We start from the raw sequence: 22,277 nt of genomic DNA, 5'->3' as shown, positions 1-22,277 counted from the left end.
AGTTTTATGTTGTGGGATTTGGGACATTACTACCCACTGGGGAATTGGTGGTTTCCAGGAGATGGGTTAGGTCTATACCAGTGATGGTAGATGGCAGGGAGCTATGTCCGACTTTGAGATGATTTTGGGAATGGACTGCTTAACTAGATATGGAGCAACTGTAACGCCCTACTCCCTTAGAGCCGTTACCAAGTAAGTTTTTCAAAGAAACTTTGTGCAAAGAACTCGTTAACCGAGGTTTTTAAAAACCAAAGTGTGACTAAGCAAAAGTTAAGGCTGTAATCTTTTGAAAATGCTTTACTTTATTGAAAACTTCAAGTATTTAACATCTGGGATCCCAAAATAAGGTTTGAAAACTATTTACAACTTAAAATAAGTTTACAGTTGATTAGTTATTAAAATCACAGATTATTACAGCCATTTTTCGTAAATACCCCCAACCAAAGCAGTCGGGCAGGCCAAACATGTACGCGTCGCTTCATGCTCTCCGTACTCATGGCTGGTTGACTCATTCTTTGCCCTTACCTGCAACACAGAGCACCCGTGAGCCGAAGCCCAGCAAGAAAACGCATACAGTTCATAACATGTGCAAATCATACAGTTAACGTATCCGGTAATTCACAGATAAACAGGTCAGCCATCGAACTAAGCCAACACGGCCATGCCGCCCTAGAAGCCTTACCAAAGCCTGGGGTTTCCGTCCTCACTGTAAGGATATCCCATTTATCCACTGGGTCCTACCCTGACTATAAGCATCCCATGTGCTAAGTGTTACTTCCGGCCCCGCTGCCGTTCTCGGCTCCCTTGCCGTTCTCGGCTCATTAGCCGTTCTCGGCACCTTTGTCGTTCTCGCTACTATAATCACATATAGTATAATTCAAATAACATTCAAATGTATATCAATTCAATCAAAACTATACGATAACATATAATACAGTTTAGGGCCGCGCCCTGCATTAATACTATGGGTCCAAGCCCTGTCCTACGGGTGCTACAGTTTTCTTACCTGTATCCCGAGCTTCACAGTGCACCAAAGTCATGAGCACGGTCCTCTAGCACGAGCCTCACCGAAATCCTAGTCACAACACACATAAAACACTTTTAATACTAACCAACCCAGAACCACTTCCCGGGACCAATCCCGTACTTTCGGGACTCCCAAAATCCTAAAACAATTCATTGGAAACATCCCCCGAGCCCCCGGAACAAATGCCCAAAATTGAAAAATTTCCCATCCTGAAAAAGGCGTAGCGCCGCGGCGCTACCCGCAAGGGCCGCGGCGCCCAGAGAAGTCAGAAAGTTCCCCTGACTGTAAACAGCCTCACGCCGCAGCGTCCAAGAACAGGGCCGCGGCGCTCCTTCGCGAACCCAGAAATCTAGGTTTTCTCTTGCATTTTTCCCGAGCTAAAACCCCTCCAAATCATCCCAAACAATTACCTAAACCCCAAGATCAATTTAAAACTTCAAATGAACCATCTAACAACCCATAAACACTAGTATCAAGATCAAAAACACAATCACACCCAAAAATCCACACCTTTGATTTCAACCTTAGAAAATTTAAACCCATAGCTCAAAACTTAAACCATGCTTCAATTTCTTAAACCAAAATAGAAACAAGCCTTAAATTTACATAGAATCCTTACCTTGAATGAAGAATCCAACCCTAAGCTTCCTTGATTCATCTCCTAAGTCTCCAAATTTCAGCTCCTTCAACTCCTCTTCTTCTTCTTCTTGCCCTAGCTTTTCCCTCTAGCTTTTCTTCTCTCTATTTTTAACAAAACCAAAATATGACCAAGCCTAAACCATGTACCCCTTTAACCCAGCTGAACATTGTCTAAACCCCCTGCCAAATGACCATATTACCCCTCCTAATAATCATTTCCTAACTAAACCTTCAAGGGCACTGTAGTCCATTCACTTCTATTTCAATTCTACCATTTTCCACCTAAACTTGTTACTCACAGCAGTTACAAATGGTTACCCAGGTTACTCAATCACCAATAACTATAACCACTAGTTCTTAACTCAACTCACAAAATTCCCCAAAATACCCCTAGGCTCCTCCCGAGCCGGGTATAAAATCCCGTTGTGACTTTTGAGTTAACTAGCTCTCCAGAACCGTCTCGGCACGTGCATCACAATAATAACGCCACTCTCACGTGGTACAAATCACATATATGCCCTCAGCGGCTAAAATTACCAATTTACCCCTATCATACAAACGGGGTCCACATGCATATTTATTTCACCTAAACATGCATACAAACCACATATTCATTAAATTCACATAAGTTAATGCAATATAACAATTATTGCCCTCCGGGCACACTAATCAAGGCTCCAAGCCTTATTAGCAAATTTAGGTCGTTACAGCAACCGTTGATTGTAAGAAGAAGTTGGTAACCTTTGAACCTGAGAGTGAGGAACCCTTCGTATTCATTGGCATTGTGCATGGACCCTGAATACCTATGATTTGAGCATTAAGGGCTAGAGATCTACTGCAGGGAGGCTGCATAGGATTCTTAGCCAGTATGGTGGATACCACTCAGGTTATGTCAGTGGGGCCATCAGAGACTAGGTTGGTCTGTGAATTCCTGGATGTGTTTCCAGAAGATTTACCAGGATTATCGCCGTGCAGGGAGATCGACTTTGTTATTGAGCTGGTACCAGGGACAGAGCCAGTGTCTAGGGCACCTTACAGAATGGCCCCATCAGAGTTGAGGGAACTCAAGGTATAGTTACAGGAGTTGTTGCATCTGGGTTTTATTAGACCCAGTTTCTCACCATGGGGTGCGCCAGTGTTATTTGTGAGGAAGAAGGATGGTTCTCTAAGGATGTGTATAGACTATAGAGAAATGAATAAGTTGACCATCAAGAACAAGTATCCTCTACGAAGGATAGATGACCTATTTGATCAGCTGCAAGGTAAAATAATATTTTCAAAGATAGATCTTCGATCTGGTTATCACCAGTTGAGAATTAAGGACGAAGACATACCCAAGACAGCTTTCCGTACCAGATATGGGCACTATGAGTTCCTCGTTATGTCATTTGGCTTGACTAACACCCCGACAGCTTTTATGGACCAAATGAAAAAAGTGTTCAAAGACTAACTTGACCAGTTTGTGATCGTCTTCATCGATGATATCTTGATTTATTCTCAGTCAGAGGAGGAGCATGAGCAAAACCTCAGGTTGGTCATGCAGAGACTGAGAGAGCATAAGCTATTTGCAAAGTTTAAGAAGTGTGAGTTTTGGTTACCACAGGTGACATTCTTAGGTCATATTGTTAGTAGAGATGGGATCAAGGTGGACCCAGCTAAGATTGAAGCTGTTAAGAACTGGCCAAGGCCAAGGAATGCCTCTGAGATTAGAAGCTTCCTTGGGTTGGCAGGCTATTACAGGAAATTTGTGGAAGGATTCCTAAGAATATCATCCCCATTGACAAAATTAACACGTAAGAATCAGAAGTTTGCATGGTCAGATAGATGTGAGAACAACTTCCAAGAGTTAAAGCGGCGTCTGATTACCGCCCCAGTCTTGAGTCTTCTGACTGGTCAGGAGAAGTTTATGGTTTACTACGATGCCTCGAGACAGGGGTTAGGCTGTGTCCTTATGCAAGCAGAGAAGGTGATTGCCTATGCATCATGACAGTTAAAGGATTATGAGCAGAGATACCCAACCCATTATTTGGAGTTGGCAGCAGTGGTCTTTGCATTTAAGGTATGGAGACATCACCTTTATGGAGAGAAGTGTGAGATATATATAGACCACAAGAGCCTCAAGTACTTCTTTACACGGAAGGATTTGAATATGAGTCAGAGGCGTTGGTTGGAACTGGTGAAAGACTATGATTGTGATATTCTTTATCATCGAGGGATAGCCAATGTAGTTGCTGATGCCTTAAGTCGGAGAGGTCCAGGGCAGTTGTATAGTGTGAGACAGATATCCAAGGAGTTAGCAGAAGATATGACCAGAGCAGGGACTGAGTTAGTAGTGGGCCAGTTAGCCAACATTACCCTGTAGTCTACTCTCCTAGAAAGGATAAAGGCGAGTCAGTTACAAGAGCCACATTTGATGAAGGTAAGAGAGGATGTTCTAGCTGGAGTAGCTAGGGACTATTTTATATCTGACATGGGCCTACTAAGATATAAGTGTCGGATTTGCGTTTCGATGGATGCTTTTATTAGACGAGAGATTCTGGATGAATCTTATACCACCCCATATTCCTTGCATCCCGACACCACAAAGATGTATCAGGACTTAAAAACTTTGTATTGGTCGTCGGGGATGAAGGGTGATGTAACTTAGTATGTAGCCAAGTGTCTGTCGTGTCAGCAGGTCAAAGCTGAACATCAGAGACCTGCAGGATTATTAGAACCCTTAGACATTCTAGAATGGAAGTGGGAAGACATCGCAATGGACTTTGTGGTGGGATTGCCTAAGATAATGGGTCAACATGACTCAGTATGGGTGATAGTAGACAGATATACGAAATCAGCTCACTTCTTACCAGTGAGAATGACCTATACCGCTGACCAGTATGCAGATCTCTATATAAGAGAGATAGTACGTCTTCATGGAGCTCTGAGGTCGATCGTGTCAGATCGAGACCCCACCTTTACTTCCAAGTTTTGGGGCAGTTTGCAGAAGGCAATGGGCATGCAACTGAAGTTTAGTACAACGTATCATCCTCAGACCGATGGTCAGTCTGAGAGGACTATCAAGATACTGGAGGACATGTTGAGAGCATGTGTACTGGATTTTGAGGGGTCTTGGAGTAAGTATTTACCCCTGATAGAATTTTCCTACAACAACAGTTATTAGACAACCATAGGAGTGGCTCCTTATGAGATGTTGTAGGTTGGAAGTGCAGATCACCTATTCACTGGGATGAGTTGGGTGAGCACAGATACTTAGGTCCTGAGGTAGTTCAGAGGACCAATGAAGCTATAGAAAAGATCAGAGCTCGGATGCTCACATCGCAAAGTAGACAGAGAAGTTATGCGAATCTGAAGCGTAGAAACGTGGATATCCAGGTGGGAGACTATGTCTTCCTTAGAGTCTCACCATTCAAGGGGGTGAGAAGATTTGGCAAAAAGGGCAAGCTGAGCCCTAGATCCGTAGGACCATTTGAGATTTTGGAAAGGATCAGTCAGGTGGCCTATAGGTTGGCATTACCCTCGGTGTTGTCGGCCGTGCACAACATGTTTCATATTTCGATGCTGTGGAAGTATGTTTCTGACGAGACTCATGTGCTGAGTTATGAAGATCTGGAGCTGCAGAGGGATTTGTCCTTTGAGGAGCAGACAGTCCAGATATTAGACAAGAAGGACAAGGTCCTGAGAAATAAAGTTATACCTTTAGTGAAGGTATTATGGAGGAACAACAAGGTCGAGGAGGCGACCTGGGAGTTGGAATCAACTATGCAGGACCAGTATCCCGAACTGTTCCGGTAAAATTTCGAGGACAAAATTCCTATAAGGAGGGGATAGTTGTAACATCCCAAATTTACTAATGCGGCTTAGTGCCTGGATTAGGGGGCCAGAGGCAATAATTGAGTTATTATGTGAATTATATTATAGTATAATTAAACTTGCATGTTAGAAATGTTAAATATGTGTATGTGGGCCCGTTTCTTATAAGAAGGGTATTTTAGTAATTCGACTCGTTCAGGGAATAAATGCAAATATGTGCCTGTGTGATTGAGACCACAATATTATGTGGATATATTTGGGTTACTTGACGAGAGGCGATCCTGATGAGCAAGTTAGCGGAAAAGTCACAACGGGGATTTTATACCCGGCTCGGGGTGAGCTTGGGGGTATTTTTAATACATTACCGGGAATTAGTGGGTAATGGGAAATTATTGGTAATCATTTGAGAATATTGGAATTAACGGGAATTATAGGATATAAGTTATGGATAACGGGATTTTAGACATAGGACAAAATTGTCCTTGTGAACACTTGATGAATAGGCTAAGGGTAAGGGGAAAAATAGTCAATTTAATCCAATTATAGGACTTGGAGGGCTAGGAACGTTTCAGAAGTGTTAGGAAACTCAACTCTCCACAGCTCACTCATTCCTCTCTATCTCTTGAGGTTTTGGAAGGAGTTTAGGGGAAAATTGAAGATCAAGGCTTGGGTATGAAGGAACTAAACTTGGGGAACTAGAGGTTTAGCTCAAGAAGGTCAATACAGCAGAGGTAAGACCTTTAATTCAAGGTTTAATTATGAAATTTCTGTGGTTATTGACTGAAGTTTAAGTTTTGCATGTTTGATAGTTGGGAAAATAATTTTGGGTTGTTGATGGGTTTTTAATTCAGGGTTTCAGTTAGGTTTGGTTGTTGGAAATAAGTATGTTAAGTATGGGAATTGTGTTGGAAGATTGGGATGGAATTGGATGGATTTTAGTTGGGTTCTGCCAAGTGAAAAACCGAGAAATTCTAGGTTCGAGGGGCTAGGTCGTGGCTCTGTTCTTGGTGAGCCGTGACCCTCTAAGAAAAATAGAAGCCAAGAGGGCTCAGTAGTAAGGGAGTGCCGCGGTGCCACATGGGCAGGGCCGCGGCGCATGTCTAGTGATTAGGGAGGCCGAGCCTCTAGAATTGGAGGCAGGCCGCGGTAGGGGTCTATGGGGCCGCAGCCCTTAAGGGGAAATTTGGCCTTAATGGGATTTTTAAGTAGGGAACTTAACCATTTGGGCTCGAGGTCGATTCTACTTCCTTGTTAAGTGGAATTCGATGTTCCAGAGGCTAGGGTTTGGTCTGGCAGCTTTTATTTCCCTATTGCTCATGGAACTCCTCATTATCGTTGTGACTAGGGTTATGCTAAGGGCTTGAATCAGGGATCGAGCTCAAAGGGCGTCACTAGTAACTTGTATACGGACCGAAGGTAAGAAAACTGTACCCATTATGTGAATGTGTGACTAGAGCTTTGTCAATGCTGAATATAGATATGATTAAGGCTTTCGCCCTGTTAATGAACATGATTATCATTATGTTTGAGAAAATTTGATCAGGTACTTTGGGGTGCACTTAATTATGATTACACCTATGACTACTGTTTGAGTGTATTATAGTGCATTGTAATTGTTGATGTGGATGCTATATGAGATACGTGGTGGTCTGTATTGACTGGGAAGCTCGGTTTATAACAGACTGTCTGTTGTGACTGGGAAGCTCATTTTATAAACTAGAGAGTTATTGGGAACATAAATGGGGATCGACTTATTAGTCGAGGGCCCTTAAGCTTCGACTTACAAGTCGGAGCCATGTGAGGCTTGACTTATAAGTCAAGGACTTAAAGGACTCAGTTTATAAGCTGAGATTGGCATTGTGCATGTGGAGTGTAGGCCATCATGGCTGGGCCACCCTGGGAGTGCAACATGCACTTGACTGGCTCGGATGCCAACACATTGAAAGGAAGTGCGACACGCGCTTGCATAATAACCCCATGGTTGACAACTTGTACAATGAATGCACCAGTTTCAGTTATTACCGTTTGATAGTTATACTACATTGTGAACTATTCAATATGTTTTCTTGCTGAATCTTTTGGCTCACAGGTACTTTGTGGTGCAGGTAAAGGTAAAGAGAAGCTCAACCAGCCATGAGTCGGAGGGCAAAAGTAGTGACATGTACATATGCAGTACGCTCGACCACCACGGCCGAGATGCTCAAGGGAACTAGGGATAAACCCTGCTTTTGTTGCCTAGGTTAGCTTATTATGTAACTTGAGTGTTGTAACCAACTTTTAAACTGATGTTTTTGGGATCCTATGTAAAGAACATGCTTTTAACTTAATTAAAATGCTTATGAGTTGAAAAAAAGTTTTAATACCTAAACCTTTAGTGGCTTAATCACACGTTTAGTCCAAGTGACTTGTTAGCAAGTCCAGCACTGGTTTTAAACACACTTGGCGATGGACCCTAATTAGCAGGGCGTTACAACTTGGTATCAGATCCGCCAAGGTTTAAGGGTTCCTGATGTTGGACAGGGCATGTACATTCACTGCTAAAGTCAAGCTCGACTCAAGGTTGGGTTACTATTAATATAGTCATCTGTATACTTGCCTAAATGAATTATGTGTGCTTTATCTGCTAGTCTAAATAAGTAGCATGAGTTATTATGATAGGGCCTGGCCCTTGACTATTGTATGTAGGTTGAGAACGTGTTTATTAGCACGATAGATATTTATAAATGCTATAGCATTGCTTATTAACGTCATTGAACTTGATGAATGCTAGAATTGCTTATTAGCGCTGCTGTATGTGTACCCTGGACAGAGGATGCTTATCACCGCCGTTACATGCTAAAGGGAAATGTTTATTAGCATTGTTAAGAAGTGGTTATGCATGCCCAGAACATGCTTATTAGCATCTTGTTTGAGTGATATCATGCATTTCTCTGCTTATTAGCATGATTAATGTATATGAATTATTGGGATGCTTATTATCATTGTCAATGCATGTGGATGCTTATTTGATCGGTTTTGAACTGTGGGTTGATGTGAGATACTGTTATTATAGTCTAATAAGCTGAGTCATTGATTGGAGATAGACTTGGAAGTATGCTTCCAGGGCAATCTAATGAGCCAGCCAGCGCTGGGAATCAGGCCGAAAGTAATGATCAGGGTTAGAACCCTCCGCCAACCCTTGAGAACTGGCAACAAGTGCTTGCAGACTTGCAAATTCAGCTACAGAAACAGAATGAAGAGATTCAACAATTGAGGCAACAACAGGTTCCGGCTGGGAATGCTGCATCAGGGGCCCCATCTGCTGTTCTAGTACCGCTCGTACAGCAGCAGACAGAGTTGGAGAACCGCTGGGAGCTGGTATATGAGCGGTTCAGAAAGCAGCACCCTCCGGTTTTGAGGGAGGCGCAGATCCACTTTATGGCAGAGTAGTGGATGGCCATGATTACGTCCATCTTGGACTTCATGAGAGTTGTGGGCAATGAAAGGGTGGCCTGTGCCACGTACATGTTTCAGGAGGATGCCCGAATCTGGTTCCAGGTGGTGTCCCAACCGTAACTGCAATGGATTGGGAAGAGTTTAAAACCCTTTTCAATGATAAGTATTACAATGAGGCTGTTAAAGCTGCAAAGACCGAGGAATTTGGTAAACTATTGGAAGGGGTATGTCATTGACCGAATATGCCCTGAAAGTCGACAGATTAGCCAAGTTTGCTCTAGACTTGGTGCCCACTGATGGGACTAGGAAGGAAAGATTCCTGCAGGGTGTACAGCCTATGATAGCCCAGGAAATCAGAATTACCACTGTACCTGGAGTGACGACATATGCTCAGGTAGTGGAGAGAGCCCTTACAGCAGAGTGAGCTAAAAATAAGATCTGGCGCGATAACGCAACCAGGAGGGATGTGGGGACGGGGCCTCCCTTCTCAAGATCAAGTAGGGGCAGAAGCCCCAGCGACTAGAAAAGGAAGACTCTGGATACTAGTTCAGCTCCTAGACCTGATAGGAGGCCACAGAGTGAACAGGTTAGCCGCCAGGGCGGCAATGAGAATTGGAAGACATATCTGGAGTGTGCTAGATACCGGAGACGTCATCTGGGTGACTGTCCAGCGAAAGCCTGTTTTGTATATGGACTTGTAGGGCATCTCAAGAAAGACTACCCAAGAGTTAAGAAAGAAGAACCTAATATGCTAAACAGCTCGACTCCAGCTCGAGTATTTACATTGACATAAGTTGAGGCTGAGGCTAGGCCCGTAGGTGAGGCATGTTCCTTGCGAGACCTGCATGGTATGAGATGGGGCACACGGGGTGTCCTCGTGAGACACATAGTGTGAGGCAAGGCTCCATATGTGAGGTTATGCCTCGCGAGACCTGGAAGGTGCGAGATTGTGCATACAATGTGGCCCGTGAGACGCTCGGCGCGAGGTGAGGCTCTGTATGCAAAGTTGTGCCTCACAAAACTTGCAAGGTGCGAGATGGGTGTGTAGCATGGCCTTGCGAGATGCTCGGTGCAAGGCAAGGCACAATATGCGAGGCGTATTCTGGCACACGCGCGAGGTCGTGGCGCGAGACGGTGGCCTAATGCGAGCACAAGGCCTTTGGTGCGAGGCACATCCTAATGCACGTGCGAGGCCCCTAGCACGAGATGAACACCTGATACGCGCGCGAGGCCCTTGGCGCAAGATGAAGGCCTGATGCGCATGCGAGGCGTTGAGGCGAGGTAGGGGCCTGTGGCTCAAGACCATGCCTCGCTTGGTGCTATCGCAGAGTTCTTAGCGCAAGGTCGAGCTTCACTATTTCAATCCCAATCCTGTGGTTTGAAGGGCGCAAGGTGGGAGCCTCGTGCAACTAGAATTTTGGCATCCACACTTGCCCCCCAGTCTATGGGAGGGCCCTTAGGCACTCTGGTAGACTTCTTGGTACGGTGCCTTCAAACCACTTGCAGTGTTAGTGTGTTTCTTTGCTCTGGTGGTTTGAAGTAACACACTTTGGGGTGGTGATCCTCTTGATTCCTTGAGGGTAAATGTGAGCCTATCATTTTGCTTCACGGATCCCAATGTAGGTACTTGGCTTCATTCTTGACCATAGATCAATCATTGGATTCAACGGCTAGGATGAGTTTGAGTTTCTTATTAATAGGTCTTCTTCTTAAACACAATTACTACAATTTCTTTTCTTAGCTTGGTGGTACTTGTGTCTTCAAATCCTTCAAGAGGTAAGTGGTTCCATCCCTCACAAGGGCAGTTTTCCATTCTTCCCTCCTCATTTGTTTTATATGTAAATGTCTATATATGTGTTAGGAGACTAAAACACCTTTCCTCCTTTCTTTTTGCAGGCGTGTACTTTCATTCCTTGGTATTTCCTCAGCTGCGACGGTGCACGATTTTACCCGCTCAAGGTACACTTTCACCCTCTCTTATGCTTAATGGGTTTAAATTAGTGTTACTTGGAATGGGTTGTCTTGTCCGGAGCTCCTCGTGAGCTAATTCACATATATGCACCTGCTTGCACATATACCCTCCCTTGTACCCCGTAGTTGGTTGTTTCGAGCACTTGTGTTTGACACCTTGAGGAGGGCCCGTATATGTCACCATGAACGCATGGCCGAGATTAGGCATAAAATCTTGGTGGTGGAGAGTGAGATAGATTCGGCCTTGAGGGGTGATGGATTCCCTTTCTCCTTTAAGCTTGATGACCACATTGCAAGCCTTAGAGTGAGCCTTTTTGACCTACAAATGGAGCTAGAGTTCATGGAGGAAAACCTCCCTCCTGAACCCCTTTTCCCATTTTCTCCCTAAAGTAGCCCCGAGGTCACCCCTGGTTCCCCTCAACCCTTGTCCTTAATCCACCCGTGTTCGATGCTTCCACACTCAATGCCTCGGTGGAAAACTCAAGCAAGAAGAAAAAAATGGAGGGTAAAGTTCCCTGGTTTGACCTCACCTTTTTCCTTTGGTTTTGCAAGCATGTCAAAGACGGCAGGTAGCTCCCGAGAAGCCGGACTCTGGTCCTTTTTTGGCGTCTACCATCATTTCCAACGTGTTGGAAAACTAGCTGTTAGAATTATTCGAGAAGTACCACATTAGTAAAGAGTACAAGTTGTACATACCCTCCAACAAGTACCGGGCTGATAATCCCCCCTCCCCCTAGGGTTACATGGCCATGAGTGAGCACATCTTGAAGGCAGGTGGGACAATTCCCTTACACACGTTCTTCGTCATGGTCCTCAACCCCTTAGACCTTGCTCCGCTTCAGCTGGCACCTAACAGCTGGTTGACTTTAAGCTACCTATATATGGCGTTTGTGAAGCTTAACGATCGTGCTCCCACAGCCCAAGAGGTGAATTTTATGTACAATCTCATGGCCATCCCTAAATCCAAAGGCTTCTATTTCCTAGAAAAAGCCAATTCTCAGGTCTCCTTGATGGAGGGTTCCGTGTCTAACCCGGGTTCCTGGAAGCAAGACTTTTTCTTTGTAAAAGGTCCTCTTTCCATCCGCGAACATTTCCGCTCATCCCCAAGTAAGTACTTCGAGTTTTCCCTTCTATATTGAGTTTAGTATTTTAGAACTTATACTCATATTAATAACTGAGTGGATTATTCAGAGAGCTTCAATATCCCTGATGTTCCTGAGTCGGAGGCGGCACCAGTAGACGTATTCCTCGATGCAGATCCTGCAACAAAAATGGCTTCCCATCTCTTTACTGTGGCCAACCTCAATCACTATGGTTTATCCAGGGTTTCAGAGCCCGACCTACTATGGCATATTTCCTAGCGAAAGAAGAAGGTGACTCTGTCAGAACCTCACTCGGACGAGGGTGATATTGATTGGGTGCTTGGGGAGGTTTCCCTAGAATCTAAGCATCCAGCTCAGCTATCTCCATCCTCCAGGGGGTGCTCCCCTTGTGCCCCTACGAACCGTGACACGACCTCTCATTCTCGCAGTCCACAGACTATGCAAGGGTGCTTCGTTATGCCTTTCTCCGATGAATATGATAATCTTCCCTACGCTCCTGCTAGTCATGGCCATTCGAGGTACCCTTCGTCCGATGTTCTTGCGCCTCCTCCTCCCTCGGTGAGTGGGTCATCTGTCCCTGCTCACCCAAGCACCCCTGATTTGGAGGGGACATCCTAGTGGGTCGCATGTCAGCCCCTTACGTGCAAAGGTATACCCGAGTCACCGAGGGTATTCTCAAGACCGAGTGGAGAGGTCTCAGGAATTTTACCATGGCAGAGCTTGGCGACCTTCGTGCACTCCACAACTTGGGTAAGTTCATGTGTTTTACATTGGTCTTTCTTTTCTTGTGTTTTGGGTTCTTTGTTTTCTCATTTTTTTTTTCTTTTTGCTTCCTTGCAGACTTCTCTGGTGGCTCAACACTTTGCAGACTCGGCACAGGGCCTATCTTCATCAAACGCTGAAAGGGACCATCTAGTGGTCAGAGTTTAGGAGCTTGAGGGACAGCTTGCGGACATAAAGCTCAAGTTGGAGAAAGCCCTGGTGAAAGCCTCTTTGTCATCAAAGAAGAAGAAGTGAGTGGAAGCTAAGGCTATGGTGTTGCGGGAGAGGGTCACTCTCTTGGAGGCTAATTTGGCGGAGGTTGAATATAAGTCCATTGAGCGCACCCTTTATGGAATGTGGAGGCAAAATCCTAGCTTCCATTTCTCCTCCTTTGGTGACCATGCCATTGCCAAGGTGGCCGAGTGGAATGCTCGTGATGGGAGGCCTTGAGATTTTGCTTCTACAATTTTTACCTTTCACTTCGATTTGGTTGTATGCTTATTTGAACCTCATTTTTTTAGGAACTTTTCTAAGTCCTATTGTGGCTGATGCCGATTTTATCCTGCAACGTTATTGCAACTTTCTTTTTATATATATATGTAATTATTTTATTTTGTTTCTCTATGCTTGATTTCCTTTTGAGCCCACTCAAAAGGGTTCAATAGGTCTCTCTTTTTTCTTTATGCTTGAGGTCATTTTGAGCCCACTCAAAGGGTTTGATAGGTCTCTCTTTTTTCTAATAACTCGTCGATACTTTATTTGGACCGGTAGTTATGGTCTCTTTGGTGCACCTTGATTATATTTGTAAGGATATGTTGACCCCTTGGGTTCTAGCCATCCTTTTATATATTTTTGCGCGCGGTTGTAATTTCTTGCGAGAAGCGTCCTTCTCGTCATTATGCATAGTACTATTTTTACAAGGGTCTCTTTTAGGACCCTTTTTTGCTAGATGGCTTAGTGGTGCTCTAGGCTTATTGGTGGATACTCTCCTTGGGGCCTTTCCTCTCGTGGAGGTATCAACCTTTATTAGGAGGATTTTCTTGTAGGACCTTTTGACACTCTTGATGTTCATAAGGGTAGCTACTCCTTGTGAATTCAAGAGATGCTTTGCTAGGTTTTCTTCTTTATTTCCTTTTTTTATAAGGGTCTCTTTTAGGACCCTTTTTGGCTGTATACTCTGCCCCCAAGTTGTTGGCAAGATTTATCTTGTTGGGCACTTTGATCATTTTGCTCATGCACTTTGATGATTCCAATTGGTGATAGGTGTACGAGAGTTAGATACGTGCTCACGTAAATGAGGAGTGTGACATGCCAACAAGAATCATATTCATTAAAAATGAGTAGATTACATAGGTATCTATGGCAACATTGTTCTTACTACATATCAGAGCATCTAAGTTACCCCTCTAATTCATAGCTGCTTTTAAGGGGGGGACTCACAACTATGTTGGGGGGCTAACTATGGTAACCCTTTTGATTTATCGTACTAAAAGTGGAGTTTTACCCAATGTTCCATCTCAGGCGCAAATGCACAACCATCGATCATGATCTCCTCAGTAACCTTGGGGTTGAACTCACGCTGGTTCGTCCTCCCATGCACTACCATTGCCAAAGTTTCTGGCGGTTTCATGACTATGTGGAGGGACATGTTATAACATTCCCTTGTCTCTTTCTATTCCCCTTTCATGCTCGCTATCCCCTAGGAGTTGGGAATTTTATGGCCAAGTGGTATACCGAGGTTATCACCTTCAGTTCTCTTAGGGAGGGTCTCCCTAATACAGTGTTGAAGGTTGAGGAATAACTTACTACGACAAAGTTTGTCATTACAGTGGTCTGTCTGGGTGGCTCTCCCATGGTGAGGGCTAACTTGATCGTGCCCAGGGGCTGTATCGAGTCTCCTGCAAACCCATATAGGGAGGTGTTTCAGGGATTTAGGTTTCTGATGCCCAGTCCCATCTTCTCTAAGGCTAGGCGATATAGGATGTCTACAGAGCTCACATCGTCTACCAGAACTAGATGCACTTTCATGTTAGCCAGTTGTACACTTAGTACCAAGAGGTCATTGTGCGGAAAGTGCACACCCCGCATGTCTTCTTCGGTGAAGGTTATTGAGTCGTTTTCCCCCTTAAAGTTTTTCGGGGGTCGTTGTTCTAAGCCTAGCATGCATGGGGGTGGACTTCGTTTGACTTCCTTGGTGTATCTATCTCGCCCCTTTCTCGATTCTCCTCTGAATCTAGGTCCTCCAAAGATCGTCCTCAGCTCTCCTTGCACTTCTAGGGCTACATCGCGCGCTCGTGGCGAGGGTGGTCTATCCTCCAGTCTTTCATTTTCTCTTCAGTCGTATCTGTCCAAGTGCGCCTTATGTATGAGCTCTTAAATTTCCACCTTTAAATGAGTGCACTATGCCGTGGTGTGGCCAATTTCTTTTTGATACTGACAGTACTTTCTGGGATCTCTTGTTGATAGATCTCCCTTCATTGGTGGGGGTCTCTTGAAGGGGACCTGATTCTCGTTCGCTACGAAGATATGTTCCCTAGTGTGTGTTAGGTCAGTGTAGAAGGTGTGGGATGTTTGCCTAGGGCTACCTCCATATTTGTGCTTCCTCTAGTGACCATCTCTTGGCCCTTCATACACTCTTTTCTTCTTCGCATCATTCGAACCTTCAAGGGTTGAAGGTTGTACAAGTGATGCTTTCAGGTTCTCATGTCCGTCTTCGACAAGAATGTACTACGGACCTCCCTCTTTAGCATGTTATCCCACAACTTACTACCCGAGCGCACCCCGGCTATAATGACCATTTTTAACTCCCCATGGGTTAGGCTTCCTACTTTAGCTGCCTCCATATTGAACCTATGGATGTAGCTCTTCAGGCTCTCTTCTCCTCCTTGTTTCACATTAGCAAGGCTGGTGCCTAGCATGGTGTAATCACGCACAGTGTGATGTTGCTGGAGAAATTCGTCAGAGAATTGTTTCCAAGACCTGATGGACCCTGGCTGGAGCTCTTAAACCACTTATACGTAGGACCCTTTAACGTGACGACAAAACAACGACATCTGGCTTTGGTAGTAATTCCCCTTAGCTTCATTAGGTCAATGAACGCATCCAGATGGTATTTTGGATCTGTATTGCCCTCGTAAAGGGTCATGACAGGCTCTTTGAAGTTGGTTGGGAGCCGCACGGCTTGGATTTCTATAATGAAGGGCGATTCGTAATCAAACTCATCATCGACAGCGTGCCCCCTCAAACGCGGTGATTATCTTACTCCGCAGGCTCCTCATCTCGGTGTCTAAGTCTTGCCTCCATTTGTTCTAGGAGTCTCTCAAGTTGGATGGGTTGGCCTTTCCTTTCTCTTTGTCTTTCGGAGGAGCCACAAGAGGTGTGGTCCTCTCATTCGTCTTTCTCCTGTTGAGTTCTTCCCTCAAATCTGGGGGTGTTTCCCTTGAAGTGACCGCAACTTCATTGTCAGGGTTGGCGTTGTACCCCCGCCCTGGCCTCTTAGGCTGCTGCACCTATCCAGGACGTTCATGTTGCTTTGGCCGAGGGGCATTGCTAATGGAGAGTCGAGTCCTCCCGTCATCTACAGGGACTGTGGTTTCTCCTCCTCCATGGCCTTTTTCCTTTCGCCTAGGGAGAGGCCTGCTTGGCTTTCCCTCTAGTAGGCCATTCCATACCTCTTACATATTCTCTAAGGTGGTTTCTAGCCTTTGATTCTTTTAGTGTAACTCGTGTATCTCCTCTTCGTAGAATCGAGTTCTAGAGCTCGAGCTTATGGAATGTACCCGTGGACTCTTGTCTGGCCTGCGTGTTGATGGACCCGGATCTTGCCGGCCAGAGTTCGACACCTGTGGTGGCCTTGGGGGCAGAAACTTTCGGGCATCTCCTGCAGGAGCAGCCACTGGTTTCGCACGATTCTCGTTAAGTCGGACAGTTGGGGATGAAGCCCCCCTTTCATCTTCAGGAAGATTGGGGTCCTTTTGTGCATCCACATTTTCGGGTGGCTGAGGATTCTTCATGGAAGGTGGACCTCAACCTCTCATGGTTCCCTCAGATGCTTAGAACGTCTGGGCATCTTTCTCTGCTAGAAGAAATAGAAGAACAGTGGCTTGACACTTATCCTTCCCACAGACGGTGCCAAACTATTGACAGTGAGATCTCGTCAACTAAGTTAGATCAAGAACTTTTGGAGTTGTAAAAGAAGTGAACTTTAAACTCATTAAACTTTAGGCAAACTTCCTTACCATTTCAAGAACATCAAATGTAAATGATGGAATTCTAGAATGAAAAATGGAGAGAGTGTTAAATGTATCTTTTCATTAGCAATAACTGGTTACAAAATTCTCTCTCCCCCCCCCCCCCCCTCTTTCTCAGGTGGAGGGAAGTCACATTTATAGTAGAGCACTATTGGCTCACTGTACATGGTGGTCCTTGAGGACACGATTCTGCATATGCAGTCTACAGATGGCAGTGGTGCCAGGAGCATGGTGGTCGACTCTAGTACACGCCAGTAGTATGCAAAAGTACTCCTATCTTGGTACCATGTTCTACTCCACTACTTGTTGGGTACAAACCTCATAGGGTGCAAGGGGAGTACTTACTATGAACCATTCATGTACTGCCACTACTTGTCTAGCGTGGACATCGTGTCTGTACTCTAACTTCTCTTGGTTTATAGGTGCATTCTGTACCTATACGAGCTCCTCGAGTTATACGTAGGCTTTCACCTCCACAAGGTACCTTATTCTTCAAGTATTGAAATCCCTATACGTTATCATGGATGACACGATCCCAATATGCCTAGGAGGCAAGGACCTCGCGTGATGGCCTTATGAAAAGGATATGTAAGGGGTCTCTCATGCCTTAGGTGTGATATCCTTGGCGCTAGGTAGGACATTGTAGGCGAGGCGTGCACCTCGCGAGTCCTTTGGTGCAAGATGTGATGCCACATATGAGTGCTGACCTTGCGACACCCTTGGCGCGAGACACGGTGCTTCGTAGGCGAGGCATGTGCTTCGTGAGACCTGCATGGTATGAGACGAGTTACACGGGGTGTCCTCGTGAGACACATAGCGCGAGGCAAGGCTCTATAGGTGAGGTTATGCCTTGCGAGACCTGCAAGGTGCGAGATTGGACATACGACGTGGCCTCGCGAAACGCTCGGTGCGAGGCTAGGCTCCGTATGTGAGGCTGTGCCTCGCGAGACCTGCAAGGTGCGAGATGGGGTGTGTGACGTGGCCTTGTGAGATGCTCAGTGCGAGGCGAGGCTCCGAATACGAGGCCTATCCTGGCGCTCGCGCGAGGTCGTGGCGTGAGACGATGGCCTGATGTGCACACAAGGCCTTTGGCGCGTGGTGCATCCTGATGCGTGCATGAGGCCCTTAGCGCGAGATGAAGGTCTGATGCACGCGCAAGGCATTAAGGCAAGGCCTTTACCGTGAGACGCAGGCCTGATGCACACGCGAGGTGTTGAGGTGAGGCAGGGGCCTGTGGTTCGAGACCATGCCTTGCTTGGTGCTATCGTGGGGCTCTTAGCGTAAGGCGCAAGGTCAGGCTTTGTCATTTCCATCCCAAGCTTATGGTTTGAAGGGCACAAGATGGAAGCCTCATGCAACTAGAATTTTGGCATCCACAGATTAATAAGAATATGGAAGTTTGATTGCAGGCATCATGGACATATGCGTGTCTAGATATTTCCATAGATCTTCTGCAACCTCATCTTCTTTCTCGTGTGAGTTTTTCTTCTTTTTTCCATTATCTTTTATATATTAACTATTGTTTGTTTCTCTCAAAATGTTCTTGAAATTTTGGAAAAAAATTGGGTTAGTTTCTAGAGCCTGAGTAGTTTCTGAGTTAGTTTTTTCGATGTTTGCTTGTCTTAATCTTGAAAGTAGTGTAAGAAAACTATGGTATTGAACTCTTAAACTAACGATTGATGCCCTACAAGTTTTTGAGAGAATGATGCAGAGAAACTATAGAAAATAATGAATGAAATTTTGTTGGCCTTTTGTCTTTACTTGCTCAAATCATATAGATCAGTTGATGAACATTGCTTTATCTCAGATGACCACAAGGAAATGCTAGTCAATTCAAGGGTTACCCCCCTGGTTTCAGCTAGGAAAATTATTTGTTGGGAATTGAGGAAGCCTCGCCTCCATAGTGTTACTGCTTTTTATGAAGATAAGCATGTAGAATATTGATTAGTGAACCTTTTCAAAATAGTTAACAGTTAATTCCTGTTACTCTCGACTTTAGAGAACATGGTTTTCCCGTTCTAACTGTTATGGACTGTAATATGCTTTTCATGGAAATGTCTCTTATCCAATGTTACTCTGTGTAAGTGTTTCTCTTTTCATTAAGTAAATTATGTTGCATATTTTATAGATTAAATAAAGAATTTAATATATTTTATACATTAAGTAAAATTAAGGCTATAATTCAAACACTCGAGGAAAGTCATACTAGGAGGTCTATTTATTATTATTTCAAACAGGACATGATTTTGTTTAGTTTAATAAATTTGTTTAGTATTTCTCATATACGAATATTTATATTGTCTTTTACATGTAGGCAAACATAAAGACTTATTATATCATTAATACCATAAGAGAAAAGATGTGAGTAAAAATTAAGAGACTATTTGGAAAGTGTATTGAACTATTTCGATCTCCTTGTGTTATTGGTATCATAATAGATGTCCTCTATTTTTCATTAATTCTAACATACAAACACTTAGCAAAAGTTTGTTTGGTTTCACTTTCTCTATTTTCCTATGTTTTTCATTTCAAAAGCACACAAGTTTTTTGTCAAAATTTCTCATAGAATTACATAATTATATGTATATATATTTATATTTTCAACTTACTTTCATTAATTTTATTCAATATCTAATAGGATTTCTTATGGCTGATTTATTTAAGGATATGTTTGAAAGTGTTGGTGATGGTATATGGAGATATTGTTACGTTCTTGCTCTAATTTAACTCTTGCATTTCTGGTGTACTTTTGTTGGAGTCCTTAGTTTAAGGATCTCTTTGTTTGTACTCTATAATTACTGGCTTTATGAAATAGATTTGGTGCCCTGCTCATTGCAGGGATCACTACAGTCAAAAGAAAAAAGGGCATATGGAATATCAATTGTCACCACAAGTCAAATTATATTGAAATACAATTGGTATAATTAAATTTTATAAAGTCTTTATTGATAGTTGATTAAATCAAATGAAAAGAAAATATGTGCATTGAATTCATATTTTCACTAAGGTTGTAAAAAAAGAATATTTGAAGAATATTAGCATTTATTGTAGTTTTTGGTAGCTAAGCATCTCACATGTTTAGGCATATTACTTCTTATTCCAAATGGTGGAGAAGCGTGCATATGCATATTTTGAATATGCATAGATAGGTAGAATTTAGAATTTATCAGAGTGAAGCAAGTGATGGAATTGAGTTTGTTCTAGTTTGTTTTCTCTAATAATAGTTATGTTGATGATTCGTCTATTGCCCACTTTACAACGTATTTTTCATCTTTTGATTTTATGATATCGAACTTGAACTAAAACAAAAGCTTATTAGTGTAAGTTATACTTTCATTTATTATTACTTTAGTCGATTTTAATATATTTAAAAAGAAGTACTTCTAATTTTTTTAGTGCATGATTGCGGTCTACATTGGAGCAAGTAAAGAATGGTTTTGCATAGATAAATGTTTGTTTATATCTACTTGTTTGGACTTAATAGTTTTAATTGCTTGACTAATCATCATCGGATTCTGATTTGGAGCAGGTAACAAATGTAATTAGTGGTGGCATTTTATTTAAATTTATTAAACAATGGCATTAATATCTATATATTTATGTTGCACAAGCAAGGGTTTTCAGGAGTCAAAGAAACAATTCATGCCTTAGTCTTCAATAAAAAAAACTTAGTAATTTTTGTTATTATAATACATGATCATTAACTTGTAGGAATGCTGTATTGAATTTTTGTGTTTCTTTGTCTTTTCAAACTATTGTCGCCCAAATAAGGATTTTGGTGATGACCCATTGATGCTTAGTTTTCAGGCTTTGTGAGTTGTTCCTGCTCCACTGAAGAAACATCTAGAAGAAGCATTTCATGAGGTAATGCTTTATGGTATTTTTGTTTAAAAATTAAGTTGCAATTTCTCCTATATTTTAAGCACTTGTATGTTTTGATATCTTCTATATTTACAAGAGTAAGCTGGTAAATTTATATGTTATAATTTATATGCTGTAATGTTTGTTATATGAGTTTAACTTTAATAGATATAGAATTCTTGTATCAAGATTGATGACTTTTGGTAAAAGAAAATGACAATGAAGTCTGGGTGTTCATGCTATAAGAGAATTCATGACAAGTTGAAGTTATTACAAGTGCATGTCCTCGCTAATGGTATTTTTTTTTTACTTGAATGATAGGTACATATTGTTTTTACTTCTCTGATTATTATCGTGCCCATTTATTTTCACTTCTGAAATTTTACTTTCTCATAAAATTAGGTTATGGTGTGAGGAAGTGCAGTCTAAGTTAGAGCCACTAATTAATAATCACAGGAGAATACGTAATTGGTCTCATATTGTTTTACTTTCTTGAACAGTGGAACTTGTAAAGAGAAGACATTATAATTTATTGTTATGAGAGAGCTATTTATAGTTTGGACAAATTATTGGTTTAATAAACTTAATTATATCAGCTAAGTATTATGTGTTTACCCTTTTTAATTATGTATACTTTTTATGTAATTTTTTCCTTTGGTGATGATACATAATCACTCTATCTTATAATATATGTTAAATGTAACGACCAAAAATCACTAATATGGCTTAAGGGCCATGATTAGTATGCCGGGAGGGCATAATTGGTTTATGTGTGAATTTATTAAGTTTAATGCATGATTTTATGATAAGCATGCTTGTATGGTTATATGAATGTAAATGTGATTATATGCTATAATTGTGAGAACCACATTATTATGTGGGTAAATTGGCAACATGCGACTTGAGGTGATCCTAGGGAGCTAGTTAGCGAGAAAGTCACAACGGGACTTAATACTTGACTTGGGGCAAGTCAAGGGGTATTTCAGGTATTGGATGATTATTTGGGTTATCGGGTTATAGAAATAAATAATTGGAGATATATTTGAGGTTAGGAAGCTTAGGTGGGAACACTGGGGAATTCGACCATTTTGCCCTCGGGGACGTTTCTGGTACCCCGAGCCTCGAGATTGATTTAATTGCTTAAGATACACTAGTAAACTTTAGAAAATAGTAGAACCAAAAGCTAAACCGATCCTTCTCTCTCTCTCCCTTTCTCTCTCAATGAAACTATAGAAAAACTAAGGGAATTAGGCTGGAGCACAGAGAATTGAGTGGAAGATTTGGAGGAATAACTCAGTGGAAGCTTAAGAATCTAATTAGGAACTAAGGTAGGCATTGACATGCATTTTTGATCAATTGATTATATAGTTTTGGGGCTTGATTCTACGAGTTTTAGGTTCTTAACTTCAAGGTTGA

The sequence above is a fragment of the Humulus lupulus genome, chromosome 7, assembly GCF_963169125.1.
Source record: "Humulus lupulus chromosome 7, drHumLupu1.1, whole genome shotgun sequence".
NCBI lineage: Eukaryota > Viridiplantae > Streptophyta > Magnoliopsida > Rosales > Cannabaceae > Humulus > Humulus lupulus.
This window is presented reverse-complemented; position numbering follows the sequence as displayed.